The following is a 13,263-nucleotide window of genomic DNA, read 5'->3' on the forward strand; positions in this document are numbered from 1 at the left end:
TTGTGATTGCAGGGGGAGGCGAAGAGGTCTACCTCTGGAGAAAACCCCAATGTTAGGATCCAGTTGAACATTTCCGTGTGAAGGGACCACTCGTTGTTGTCCAGATCCACTCTGGACAAGAAGTCTGCTTTGACATTCTGGACTCCTGGAACATAAACCGCTGAAAGATTCGAGAGATTTTTCTGTGCCCAGGACATAATCGGCTCCACTTCCCTCAATAGGGACCAGCTGCGTGTTCCCCCTTGTTTCCTGATGTATGCCACTGCTGAGGTGTTGTCCAGGCGCAGCATGACAGGTTGGTCTTTTGTCAGGTGAGCAAATGCTCGAAGAGCTTGGAATGCTGCTCGGAGTTCTAGTATGTTGGATACTATTCCTCGAGTGGAAAACTCCCACCTGCCCTGTGCCACCTCCGACAGACAGTGGGCACCCCAGCCTATGTTGCTGGCGTCCGAGGTAACCACTACCCACGGAGCTGGCTTCAGAGAGTGGCAGTTCAGCAGGTGGTCTCTGCATAACCACCAGGGGAGACTCGCTCTCATTGAAGGGGTTAAGAAGATGCGTTGATCCAGATGCCACGTATCCCATTGCTGAAGGAATCCCTTCTGAAAGGGTCTCATCCTCCACAGGGCCCACTTCACCATGGGGACTACTGCGACCATAGTCCCGATCACCTTCAGGCATTGACGTGCCTGAAGATGAGAGGATGAGAGGGCAAAGCGAATCCTGTCTCGAAGAGTCCCTATCTTTTCCTCTGGAAGAGAGATAGTCGCCTTCTCTGTGTCGAACAGAGCGCCCAAGTAGATCAGGGACTGAGTTGGAATCAGGTGACTCTTCTCCTTGTTGAGTAACCAACCAAACTTCTGGAGAGTGGACACGACCTGCTCCAGATGAACTAATAGTTGATCTCTGTCTTGGGACAACAGGAGTAGATCGTCCAAATAGTGGTGAAGACGGATACCTTTCAATCTCAGTAGGGCTACCACGGCCAATAAGATTTTTGAAAAGGTCCGTGGAGATGTTGAGAGCCCGAATGGGAGACAGATAAACTGAAGATGTAATCCTCCCACTTCGAACCGGAGAAACCTTTGAAAATCTTCGTCCACAGGGACATGAAAGTAGGCGTCTTTCAAGTCGATGGACACCATCCAATCTGCCGGCTGGACTGACTGCTGTATGGACAACAGGGTCTCCATTTTGAACCTTTCTTTTTTTTTATGAATTTGTTCAAGAAGGTCAAATCTATTACTGGTCTCCATGATCCGTTCTTCTTTTGGACCAGAAAGAGCGGAGAATATATTCCTTGGCCTCGCTCGGACTCTGGAACGGAGATGACAGCCCCTTGAGCAATGAGAGCTTCGACGTAAGAAAACAAAATCTGACGCCTTTCTTCTAGGCATGGTATGGCAGTAGGCAGGAACCTTGAGCCTGGCCTCTCCTTGAAGACCCACTTGTGGCCTGAAGACACCGTCCTGACGGCCCAGGGGTCCTGAATCGAAGCCGCCCAGACATGTCGGAAGGAGCGTAGACGCGCACCCACCCGACATGTCTGAGCGGGCCCACCTTCAAAAGGACTTAGTGGGCTCACGGTCCCCCGAGGAGACGTTCTTTGTCGTCTTCCTGGAAGACTGTCTTGATCTCCAGTTCCGGTTGAACTCCCGACCAGGTCTATAAGAACGAGCTTCCCTGGCCCGGTCAGGCACAAATTTTCTGGTAGGCTGTCCTTTCTTGACGTTGAACTGGCGCCGATCCTGGGGAAGAAACCCAGACTTACCGCCTGTAGCCCGGATTATGGCCTCGTCAAGTTTATTCCCAAAAAGGGAGGACCCCTCAAAGGGAATACGGCACCAAACTTGCTTTGATGCCGGATCCGCAACCCAAGGGCGGAGCCAAAGAGCTCTCTTAGCTGTGACCGAGGACAGCATAACTCTTGCCAATAGACGGATCAAGTCTATGGAAGCCTCCCCAAGGAACGACGCGCCCAGCCTAAGCTCCTGGATTGGAGCGCTTCTGGCCACCTCCTCCGAAACCGATCTGACCGATTCGTCTACCACATCAGCCCAAGACTCCATGGCTTTGGATAGAGCAGCCAAAGCCAGGACTGGTTTACAGGCCATACCTGCTGTAAGGTAGATTCTCTTCAAATCAGAGTCCATCCTTCGGTCCAACGGGTCTTTAAATGAGACCGTATCCTCTAATGGAAGGGTCACGTGCTTGACCAGTCTCATGACTGCTGCGTCAACTAGGGGAGGAGACTCAAGATGTTTCACGTCATCCTCTTTGAAGGGGTAAAGTTTAGCCATCTTGGATACTAAGGAATTCTTTCGTTCCACCTTTTTCCACTCCTCTAAGATGATTTCACCCAACTCTCCCAGGAAGGGAAAATTAACACGCTCCTTATTGAGCTGTTTAAAGTACTTCTTCTGCTTGGGAGGGGGAACAGCTGACTCTTCCCAATTTAAGGTCTCTCTGACCGCTTTAACCAGGGAAGGCACCAAGGAATATTCAAAGCCCAAGCAGGGATCTTCATCTTCAGAGTCGCTACCCGACAAGAGCATCGACTGATGGCTTGTGTGGGTCGACTCGAAATCTTCCTGTACCTGTAGTGCTACAGGGGAAGGGCTTGGGGAAGCCGTTGCAGTGTCTTGAGAACGACTGACACCCAACTCTGCCAAAGAGTCCTTTACCACTCTCTTAACCAAAGCCTCAATGCGTTGATCAGAAGTATCCCTTTCTCCCGCAGCCTGGGAGAAACATCTGTCACAGAAAAGCTTCCTCTCCGGGACACTAGCGCCACAGCCTCTGCAACCTGCTTTGTCAGGTCTCTGTGCGTGGCTGGCTGAAGTGGACGCTTTACGATGATGTGAGCCCGAACGGGACTTTCCAGTAGAGTGCCGGTGGCGAGAGCTTGAGCGCCTTTCACTTCTTTGAGAAGAGTGCCTAGTCTCTGAACGAGGAGGGCTGTGAACAAGAGAAAAAACAGAAAAAACACAGACAGGAAGCTAGGAACACTTGAGTTCCTACCCCCACCCCCTATAACCCACAACCCCACCAAGAAGCCCCAAATACCTGTTAGGGGCGGGCTGACCACCGGAGGGCAAAGTAGCTTCCATTCTGATGCTGACCTACAAGAATGAGCCGGACAGCATGTCAGAAAAACCAGCAAAGCGGGGGGGGGGGGGGGGTTGCTCCCAAACTGGGGCCAGTACTCACCAGGAACCAAGGTTAGCAGGCAGAGCGGCAGCGCACAGCAAAAAGACCACAAAAACGAACGATTTCCGTATGTGTAACACCCAATATCAGCAGTGTGTACAAACACAACACTGCTGACAGCTTTGGGGTTTAAATATGGCGCCTGGTGACGTCATCAGCGATCGCCACCGACGCCAGCTTACTGCGCATGCGCCGTGCTTACACTGCGCATGCGCGAGAACCAAGCCTCGATCCCGAGGCGCCGCACATGCGCAGTAGCGCGCACCGGAGGCCGGTCAGGAAGTGAATCGCTGACCGGCCCCGGACCACTAGCCACCAGGGAAGGCAGGAGAAAAACCAGGTAAGACATAAAAGGCACAAGCAAGCAATATATAAACAAAATAGCTGCCATGGAGGACTTTGTACTCACGGACCGCAGATCACCAGGGATGGATGCACACACCGGACTTATCTCATTCTTAGGGTACCGGCCACCCGCAGCAGCTGGGCTTTTTGGCCAAGGCTGCATACATCTTCGCCCCTACTCCATACCCCGCAGCAGCTGGGGCTTATTGGAGAGCTCCATACCCGACTGGTAGAGCCATCCATCACCCGGAATCCATCTTCAGGTAGGATATCAGGTAATCCTTTGGAGGACAAAAAAAGAACACGTGTGCTGAACAGGAGCAAAGATTTATGGGAGTGAGGTCCTATGGGTAGGTTTGGAGGCGGGGCCAAACCCGATACGTATGCTGCCATGGAGTCTGTCAGGAAATACAATTAGAGCCACTAAGAAGGGTAAGAAAATGATTGCAGATCAAAGGACAACTTCAGTAAATGTATTACATGAAGGAAATTATTAGCATTACTGCTCTTTATTTATATAGCGACAGCATATTTCACAGCATTTTACAGTTTGGGCAAATTATAAATTGAAGACACAAGAAATACAGAAAATCTATTATACAAAACATAAGGCAGCCCTCCCTCCCAAGAGCTTGCACTCTCCGCAAGAAAATAGCCCAACAGACCAAGCTCATCTGTTTATACAAGAAAAGTCTTATACATGAACACATGAAGGAACTGTACCTGATACACAAGTCATAAGATCAATAATTCAGTGAAGTTACAGACCCCTATGACCTATCTAGGAGGTCACATTCCCTTATTTATGCTGCAGAAGCTGTAATTAGTCTTGGGAGTGTTTTTTGGGTGTCAGCAGAAAAGACCACCATAGCAGAACAGCCCTTTAGATACCTCTTTGATTTGGTCCCACAATCAGATTACTTGTATCTCAGACCAGTAGGTCTGCCTGATTAATGTTTAAATCTATAATATAATACCAGGTACACTGTGTTCAGTAACCTTTGTTCACTATTTAGTCAACCCATACTGACTGCTCCGTTCAAGAAGTAAAAATTACAAGTGACAATTTGTGTCAAAAACACTACAGTATTTAGAGTATATATAGTGCTAGATTATTGCAATTCTATATATATATATATATATATATATATATATATATATATATATATAATCTCCAGAAAAGCAATTTTACATGGTGGACTGGAACAACCTTGGAGATGTGGCACTCACGCTCTAAAACCTAATTTCATGGCATTTTATACTGTACATCTCCCTAATTGAAGCTAATTTAAATGTTTTTACTAGATGATACCTTGTCCCTACTAGGGATGATCGAATTGGATGTTCGATATTCGGCCGAATACCGAACTTTTTGTGGCAAAAGTTCGGTATTCGGCCACCAGAACCGCCCAAAATGCACTGGGACAGGAACTGGGCTTTAAAAGCCCGTGATTGGCCCAGAAACGTCTGCAAAAGCCAATGAGGGGGCAGGAGTCTCCTAGGAACGTGATTGGAGTGACTACGGGGACCAGAGGCCAATCAGGAGTGAATACGCCCCACACTATATAAGATGGCCCCGCCTAACCCCTAGCACAGTTATCCAGAGCCTGTTGAAGAGAGTTGAAGCAGTTCTGTCTGACTCCTGCTTGCTACACTACATTTCCTACATATCGAGTGGTTCTAAAGCTCCATATAGCAGAATTGTATTTAGCTTACAGCCAGTGTAGTTAGATACAGCGATTGTGCTGGTTCTTAGAGTTAAAAAAAAAAAAAAAAAAAAAAACTTAAGGGACAGTGTCAGTCTTCTGCTGTATGGAGCTTTCTATTTAGTGGAAAGGGATATCTAGTGTAGTTAGGGAACTTTGTACTACATTAGTTAGATTTGAAAATTTAGTTTCTGTAGGGAAAGTGTGAGGGTTCTGTTTAGTGAGCACGTTGCACAGTGCTGCTGTATCACAGCAGGTATACGTGCTTGCTAGGCAGCAAAATACAGTGACAACTTAACGCCTGTTGTTCAAAGCGTTAGGTGCACTGTACAAAAGCCTTTGCAACTGTTCGTGACACGCAACTGCTGTGCTGTATCCAGCGACAACTGTGGGTCGCATAGCAGTGTGCGTTTTTCACCGCACACAGTTGCCAACGCATCAGTGACAACCTAACGCCTGTTGTTCAAAGCGTTAGGTCCACTGTGCAAAAGGCTTTGCTACTGTGCGTGAACCGCAACTGCTGTGCTGTATCCAGCGACAACTGTGGGTCGCATAGCAGTGTGCGTTTTTCACCGCACACAGTTGCCAACGCATCAGTGACAACTTAACGCCTGTTGTTCAAAGCGTTAGGTGCACTGTACAAAAGCCTTTGCAACTGTGCGTGACACACAACTGCTGTGCTGTATCCAGCGACAACTGTGGGTCGCATAGCAGTGTGCGTTTTTCACCGCACACAGTTGCCAACGCATCAGTGACAACCTAACGCCTGTTGTTCAAAGCGTTAGGTCCACTGTGCAAAAGGCTTTGCTACTGTGCGTGAACCGCAACTGCTGTGCTGTATCCAGCGACAACTGTGGGTCGCATAGCAGTGTGCGTTTTTCACCGCACACAGTTGCCAACGCATCATTGAGAAATATGCCTGGTAGACCAAGAAAAGGCATACGTGGCCCTGCTGCGGAAAGGGGCACAGCTTCTAGGGTGTCTAGAGGCAGGGGTGGACGTGGTGGTCAGTCCTCAGCCAGGCCACCATTTGGATTGTTCTCCGGCAGTGGCCAAGCTATACGTCCACAGTATGTACAGGAGGTGGTGGACTATATGAACAAACCCTCATCATCGGCATCATCTGCAACTACAGTGACCCAGGCAGAGAAAAGTGGTCAGTCTTCTGCAGTTGTCAGAACAAATACAGATGAGTCCATATCCACCTCATGTCCTCCCTTAGACCCAATTTCAGACATGGCAGAGGAGTCAGCTGAGCTGTTTGACCACAGTGTCGGCCATCTACTCCAGCCTGATGCTCAGTCCTTTATGGAGTCTGATGTTGGGTCTGAGTTTGAGAAGGAGGCAGAGCAAACAAGAGGGGAGAGCAGACGGCCCGCTCCATCTAAGGCCGCACCTGTTGTCTCCCAGGCCAGGCCTGATGCTCAGTCTTTGATAGAATCAGATGTTGGGTCTGAGGTTGAGGAGGAGGCAGAGCAAACAAGAGGGGAGAGCAGACGGCCCGCTCCATCTAAGGCCGCACCTGTTGTCTCCCAGGCCAGGCCTGATGCTCAGTCTTTGATGGAGTCAGATGTTGGGTCTGAGGTTGAGGAGGAGGCAGAGCAAGCAAGAGGGGAGAGCAGACGGCCTACTCCATCTAAGGCCGCACCTGTTGTCTCCCGGGCCACTATACACACCTCATCTTGCTGGGCCTTTTTTGAGACATCCCATGCAGATAAAACAGTTGCGATCTGCAAGATTTGTAAGAAGGGTATAAAACGTGGCAAAAATGTCAACCACCTGGGTACAAGCTGCCTAAACAGGCATTTGACAACCCACCACTCGGCCCGTTGGCAGGAGCATTTAAAGAACCCACAAAAGGGCCAAAGATCGGTCAGTCGGCCTCCTAGTTCTCCTCGCGCTCCTCCTCATGCTCCATCTGCTCCACCTGCTCCACCTGCACATCAGTCTGTTCCTGGCCCTGCTATAGTCACTCGTCACCTGTTGGCAGCCTCCACTGGCAGGGATGATGATATAGCAGGCAGTGTCGCATCTACCTCCAGCACACCACCAGCTGTAACATCTAGACGCCAAATTTCGATTCCACACATGCTGGAACGAAAAAAAATGTATACTCCCCGCCACCCACATGCCCAGCGTCTAAACAGTAGTTTGGCTAAACTACTGGCTCTGCAACTATTACCATTTAACCTGGTAGAGTCTGCTCCCTTCCGTGACTTCGCAAAATGTGCAGTTCCACAGTGGCAGGTGCCAAGTCGGCATTACTTTTCCCGTAAGGCCCTGCCATCCCTATACCAACATGTGGAAGGCAATGTAGTGTCGTCCCTGGCCAAGTCAGTCAGCCGTAAGATACACTTGACGGCTGACACTTGGTCAAGCAAACATGGGCAGGGACGGTACATTTCCGTCACTGCTCACTGGGTGACACTGCTTGCCAGTGGAAGGGATTGTAGCCAGGGCTCGGTGCTGCAGCCAGTGTTGCCCCCACGTCTGCAAACAGCTGGTGGTGTCGCTGATCCGGGTAGATCGATCACTTCTACCCCCTCCTGCTCCTCCTCCTCTACCTCCTCCATGCCCTCCTCTGCAGAATGGTCCTTTGAATATGATGAGGTACCACGTAAACGTTCAAAGGGCTATTCTATGTCTCAGGCCAAAAGGTGTCACGCAGTGCTGCAGCTTGTGTGTCTAGGGGACAGGCAGCACACTGCCCCTCAGATTCTTGGGGCTCTGCAGGCACAGGCCCAGAGGTGGTTGACACCACGCCAGCTGCAGCCAGGGATGGTGGTTACTGATAATGGGTCAAACCTCCTGGCCGCCCTTCGTCAGGGAAAGTTAACCCATGTGCCATGCCTGGCGCATGTCCTGAATCTCGTGGTACAGCGGTTTTTGAACTCGTACCCGGGAATGCAGGATGTGCTAAGGATGGCAAGAAGGGTGTGCAGTCACTTCAGGCGGTCGTACAGTGCCACTGCACGTTTGGCCGAAGTGCAGCGCGAGTTTCACCTGCCGGTACACCGCCTCATCTGTGACATGCCCACCCGCTGGAACTCCACCTTGGCTATGCTGCAGCGCCTGTACACGCAGCAGAGGGCCCTCAATGAATACCTATGCGAGTACGGCACCAGCACTGGCTCTGCGCGCCTGGGCTTCTTTTCACCACGGCAGTGGCTTTTGATTAAGGATGCATGCGCTGTCCTCTCGCCATTTGAGGAGGCCACAAGGATGGTCAGCCGGGACAGCGCATGCATCAGTGACACCCTACCGGTACTGTTTTTGTTGGAGCACACTCTGCGTGGCATTATGGACAGGGCACTGGAGGCAGAGCAGCAGGAGGAAGAGGAGGACTTCCTTGCCTCTCAAGGCCCCCTTTATCCTGAGAATCCTGACCCCATTATGCCTAGCTCCCAGAGGCCCGAGCAGGATCCAGGGGTGGAAGAGGAGGAGGAGGACGATTCTGCGGGAACTTTTGCAGGGTTTGAGGAGGAGGAGGAGGAAGACATGCGGCAATCTGCAAGGCCTAGTTTGACTCCCTCGGGACACTTTGGAGTAGTACGTGGCTGGGAGGAGGAGGAGCCCGTTGAAGATAATGTCGTTATGAGTGACCCCGAGGAGTCAGCTTCTCAGGCCTTCGCTAATTTGCGACGCATGGGAAACATCATGCTCCAGAGCCTGCGAAAGGACCCCAGAATCAAGGCCATTAAAGAGACAAACCACTATTGGTTGGCCACCCTACTTGACCCCCGGTACAAGTGTAAAGTCTCGGAGCTTTTCCCATCCACCCAGAGAGTCCACAGGATCAAATCCCTTGAGGACAGTCTCAAGAGGAATCTGGTGAACATGTTCCCCGACTCCCGTAGGGTGCAGGGGCGGGGACAACCTACCATGGATTCTACTGGTGGTCACGAGAGGAGCGTTGGAGAAGGCGTGCGGTTGACGGATGCCTTTCGGTCTTTTTTTAGTCCTCACCGCCCAGGCCTCTCAGCTGCCACATCGCATCGACACCGTCTGCATCACATGGTGGACGATTACGTGAGGGCACAAAGTGACACAGAGGGCTTTTCATGTGACGAATCCGATCCACTGGCATACTGGGTCTTAAGATTAGACCACTGGCCAGAACTGGCCCAGTATGCCATGGAGTTGTTGGCCTGCCCTGCTTCCAGTGTCCTATCGGAACGGGCATTCAGCGCAGCAGGAGGATTCGTCACAGACCATCGAACTAGACTCTCCACCGACTCAGTCGACCGTTTGACATTCATTAAGATGAATCAGTCGTGGATATCAAGCTTTGATGCACCTGATGCAGACCTTGTAGACTAGGCTATCGTTGTGATGTGGCAGTTGAGCCTCAGTTTAAGCCTGGACCATGGTGCCACCCTCAAACCCTCCTCTCATTCTCTTTACGTTCACAGAACCTCATTTTGGTTATGACAAAAACGACAATGTTTGCGCACCTGTTCCACAGGTGCACACCTTTACAATTTTTGGGCCTCCTTCAACACCAGCTCTTTGGGGTTAAGGTGGGGAGGCTATACTAAAACAAAAACGACAATGTTTGCGCACCTGTTCCACAGGTGCACACCTTTACAATTTTTGGGCCTCCTTCAACACCAGCTCTTTGGGGTTAAGGTGGGGAGGCTATGCTAAAACAAAAACGACAATGTTTGCGCACCTGTTCCACAGGTGCACACCTTTACAATTTTTGGGCCTCCTTCAACACCAGCTCTTTGGGGTTAAGGTGGGGAGGCTATACTAAAACAAAAACGACAATGTTTGCGCACCTGTTCCACAGGTGCACACCTTTACAATTTTTGGGCCTCCTTCAACACCAGCTCTTTGGGGTTAAGGTGGGGAGGCTATGCTAAAACAAAAACGACAATGTTTGCGCACCTGTTCCACAGGTGCACACCTTTACAATTTTTGGGCCTCCTTCAACACCAGCTCTTTGGGGTTAAGGTGGGGAGGCTATACTAAAACAAAAACGACAATGTTTGCGCACCTGTTCCACAGGTGCACACCTTTACAATTTTTGGGCCTCCTTCAACACCAGCTCTTTGGGGTTAAGGTGGGGAGGCTATGCTAAAACAAAAACGACAATGTTTGCGCACCTGTTCCACAGGTGCACACCTTTACAATTTTTGGGCCTCCTTCAACACCAGCTCTTTGGGGTTAAGGTGGGGAGGCTATACTAAAACAAAAACGACAATGTTTGCGCACCTGTTCCACAGGTGCACACCTTTACAATTTTTGGGCCTCCTTCAACACCAGCTCTTTGGGGTTAAGGTGGGGAGGCTATGCTAAAACAAAAACGACAATGTTTGCGCACCTGTTCCACAGGTGCACACCTTTACAATTTTTGGGCCTCCTTCAACACCAGCTCTTTGGGGTTAAGGTGGGGAGGCTATGCTAAAACAAAAACTACAATGTTTGCGCACCTGTTCCACAGGTGCACACCTTTACAATTTTTGGGCCTCCTTCAACGCCAGCTCTTTGGGGTTAAGGTGGGGAGGCTATGCTAAAACAAAAACGACAATGTTTGCGCACCTGTTCCACAGGTGCACACCTTTACAATTTTTGGGCCTCCTTCAACACCAGCTCTTTGGGGTTAAGGTGGGGAGGCTATGCTAAAACAAAAACGACAATGTTTGCGCACCTGTTCCACAGGTGCACACCTTTACAATTTTTGGGCCTCCTTCAACACCAGCTCTTTGGGGTTAAGGTGGGGAGGCTATGCTAAAACAAAAACTACAATGTTTGCGCACCTGTTCCACAGGTGCACACCTTTACAATTTTTGGGCCTCCTTCAACGCCAGCTCTTTGGGGTTAAGGTGGGGAGGCTATGCTAAAACAAAAACTACAATGTTTGCGCACCTGTTCCACAGGTGCACACCTTTACAATTTTTGGGCCTCCTTCAACACCAGCTCTTTGGGGTTAAGGTGGGGAGGCTATGCTAAACAAAAACTACCATGTTTGCGAACCTGTTCCACAGGTGCACACCTTTACAATTTTTGGGCCTCCTTCAAAGCCAGCTCTTTGGGGTTATGGTCGGGAGGCTCCGCCAACACCAAAACTACCATGTTTGCGCACCTGTTCCACAGGTGCACACCTTCATAATTTTTACGCCTTCTTCAACACCAGCTCTTTGGGCTTACAGTGGTATGGCTCCGCCAACACCCAAACAACAATTTTTGCGCACCTGTCACACAGATGCATATCATTGTAATTTTTTTCCTTACAAAGGCAATTATTGCTTTCATTACCAGCACTTTCATAGGGATATGGTGTCAAGGCATCGTCCGCACCACCAAATGCCCAATTTTTAAGCATCCTTTACTTCTATTCAAAGTCAAGAGACAACAGTATTCATCCAAAACATCTCTAATCTTGTTCACTCTGCACTACATTGTGGCCCCTACCCCTAACCCTCAATGTATCCGTGCATATATGTCTGTTTCTTGTGAGATTTCAAGTTAAAGTGCACCAAACACCATTTTACATGAAATAAAGTGCAATTACATACATCTTTGGACTTCTTGAAACATTTGGTAATAAAAGCCCCATTGTGGAAATACACCCGTTAATTATATGCACATTTAAAGAGACAGCACCTTTTTCCAAAAAAACCTCTAATCTTGTTCCCAGTGCACTGCATTATGTCCCCATCATACACATTGGCTGAGCCGTTGATTAGGAGCAAAAGAAAGGTGCGGTTAAGCAAAAAAGTCATTTTTGAAGGTTTGGTATGCTGTAATTCTGGTTCTGGACATGCTATAGAGCTGAAACTTCACAGGTACACATTTTAGACCCCCCAGACACTAAATCCAAAGAAATCTCTTTTTTTTTTTTTTTTTTTAATTTTTTCAATAATTGGCTATCTATCAAAAACGACAATTTTTAAGAACTTTTTTTTGTGTGATTAATAGTCCCTGGGGCATGACCCAGAACCCTAGGCACTTTTTAGGGGCATTTATTGGGTTTTAGGGCTTAAAAATGGTGTTTTTTGATTACAGAAGTTCGGGTCCCATTGATTTCAATGGGGTTCTGAAATCCGATCCGAACTTTCGTGAAGTTCGGGTGTTCTGGTCGAACCGAACTTTTCAAAAGTTCGATCATCCCTAGTCCCTACTCACCTAGCTAAGATTTATGTGAACAGATATCCTCAGTGCATATTTTGCACCCATTGTCACGCCCCTTTTCTGGGCAAAAACGTTTTGTCCTGCCAAAAGAAATTTCCTCCCATAGTTTAAGTGTTTTTTTTATAATCAAACTTTTTATTGAAAACATGTAGCAAAACACATCTTAGTACAGAGTACAGAAGTATAACATTATAACTGATGTGTTTCACATGTTTATTCCACATTCAATACCTAGTGTAATACAAGTGAACTATCGGAGGCAAGAAACAGAGGGGTCTAACGGGTCAGTCCACCAGAAGTCTACTGGCCCATGGTCATTGCTGCAAACAGCAGCTCACAAAAAATAGAAGCATAAAACCAAGTACCATCCAACAAATATAATTGTAACAAAAGATGTCAAGACCTCGTGCGTGGGACCCTATTTGTGAGTGGTGCAAGTATTGGTGAGAACTTAAGTAGTTGGTGTTATCTTGACGGATCTGGAAGCGTATACGGGGAATAAAACATATAGGCAAGTGTGAATGTGGATGAGTGTCCCCATTTTACGCTGTAGGGCACGATAGTTATCCCGGTTGTAGTGCTACATATAGTGTAGGGTGAAAACCATAAGAGAAGGGGATGAAGGGTAAATATGTGGCGGTAGAGGGGGGAGAAAGTAGAGGGAAGAAAGGAAAAGAGAGAAGAAAAAAAAAAGGAAAGGGGGGGGAGCGTAAGGATGTGCAAGAGGGGGATGAGGGGGAGGGCAGATGGGAGGTGGGGCCACAGCGTTCCCATCGTCTCTTGTCCCCCGTCCCGGCAAAATATATGCCATGGAAGCTACCTGACAAGGATCTAAAGAGTCGTCTTATAACTGTATGAGTACGGA

This window comes from Pelophylax lessonae (genome assembly GCF_965119305.1).
Source record: "Pelophylax lessonae genome assembly, chromosome: 11".
In the NCBI taxonomy this organism is placed as follows: domain Eukaryota; kingdom Metazoa; phylum Chordata; class Amphibia; order Anura; family Ranidae; genus Pelophylax; species Pelophylax lessonae.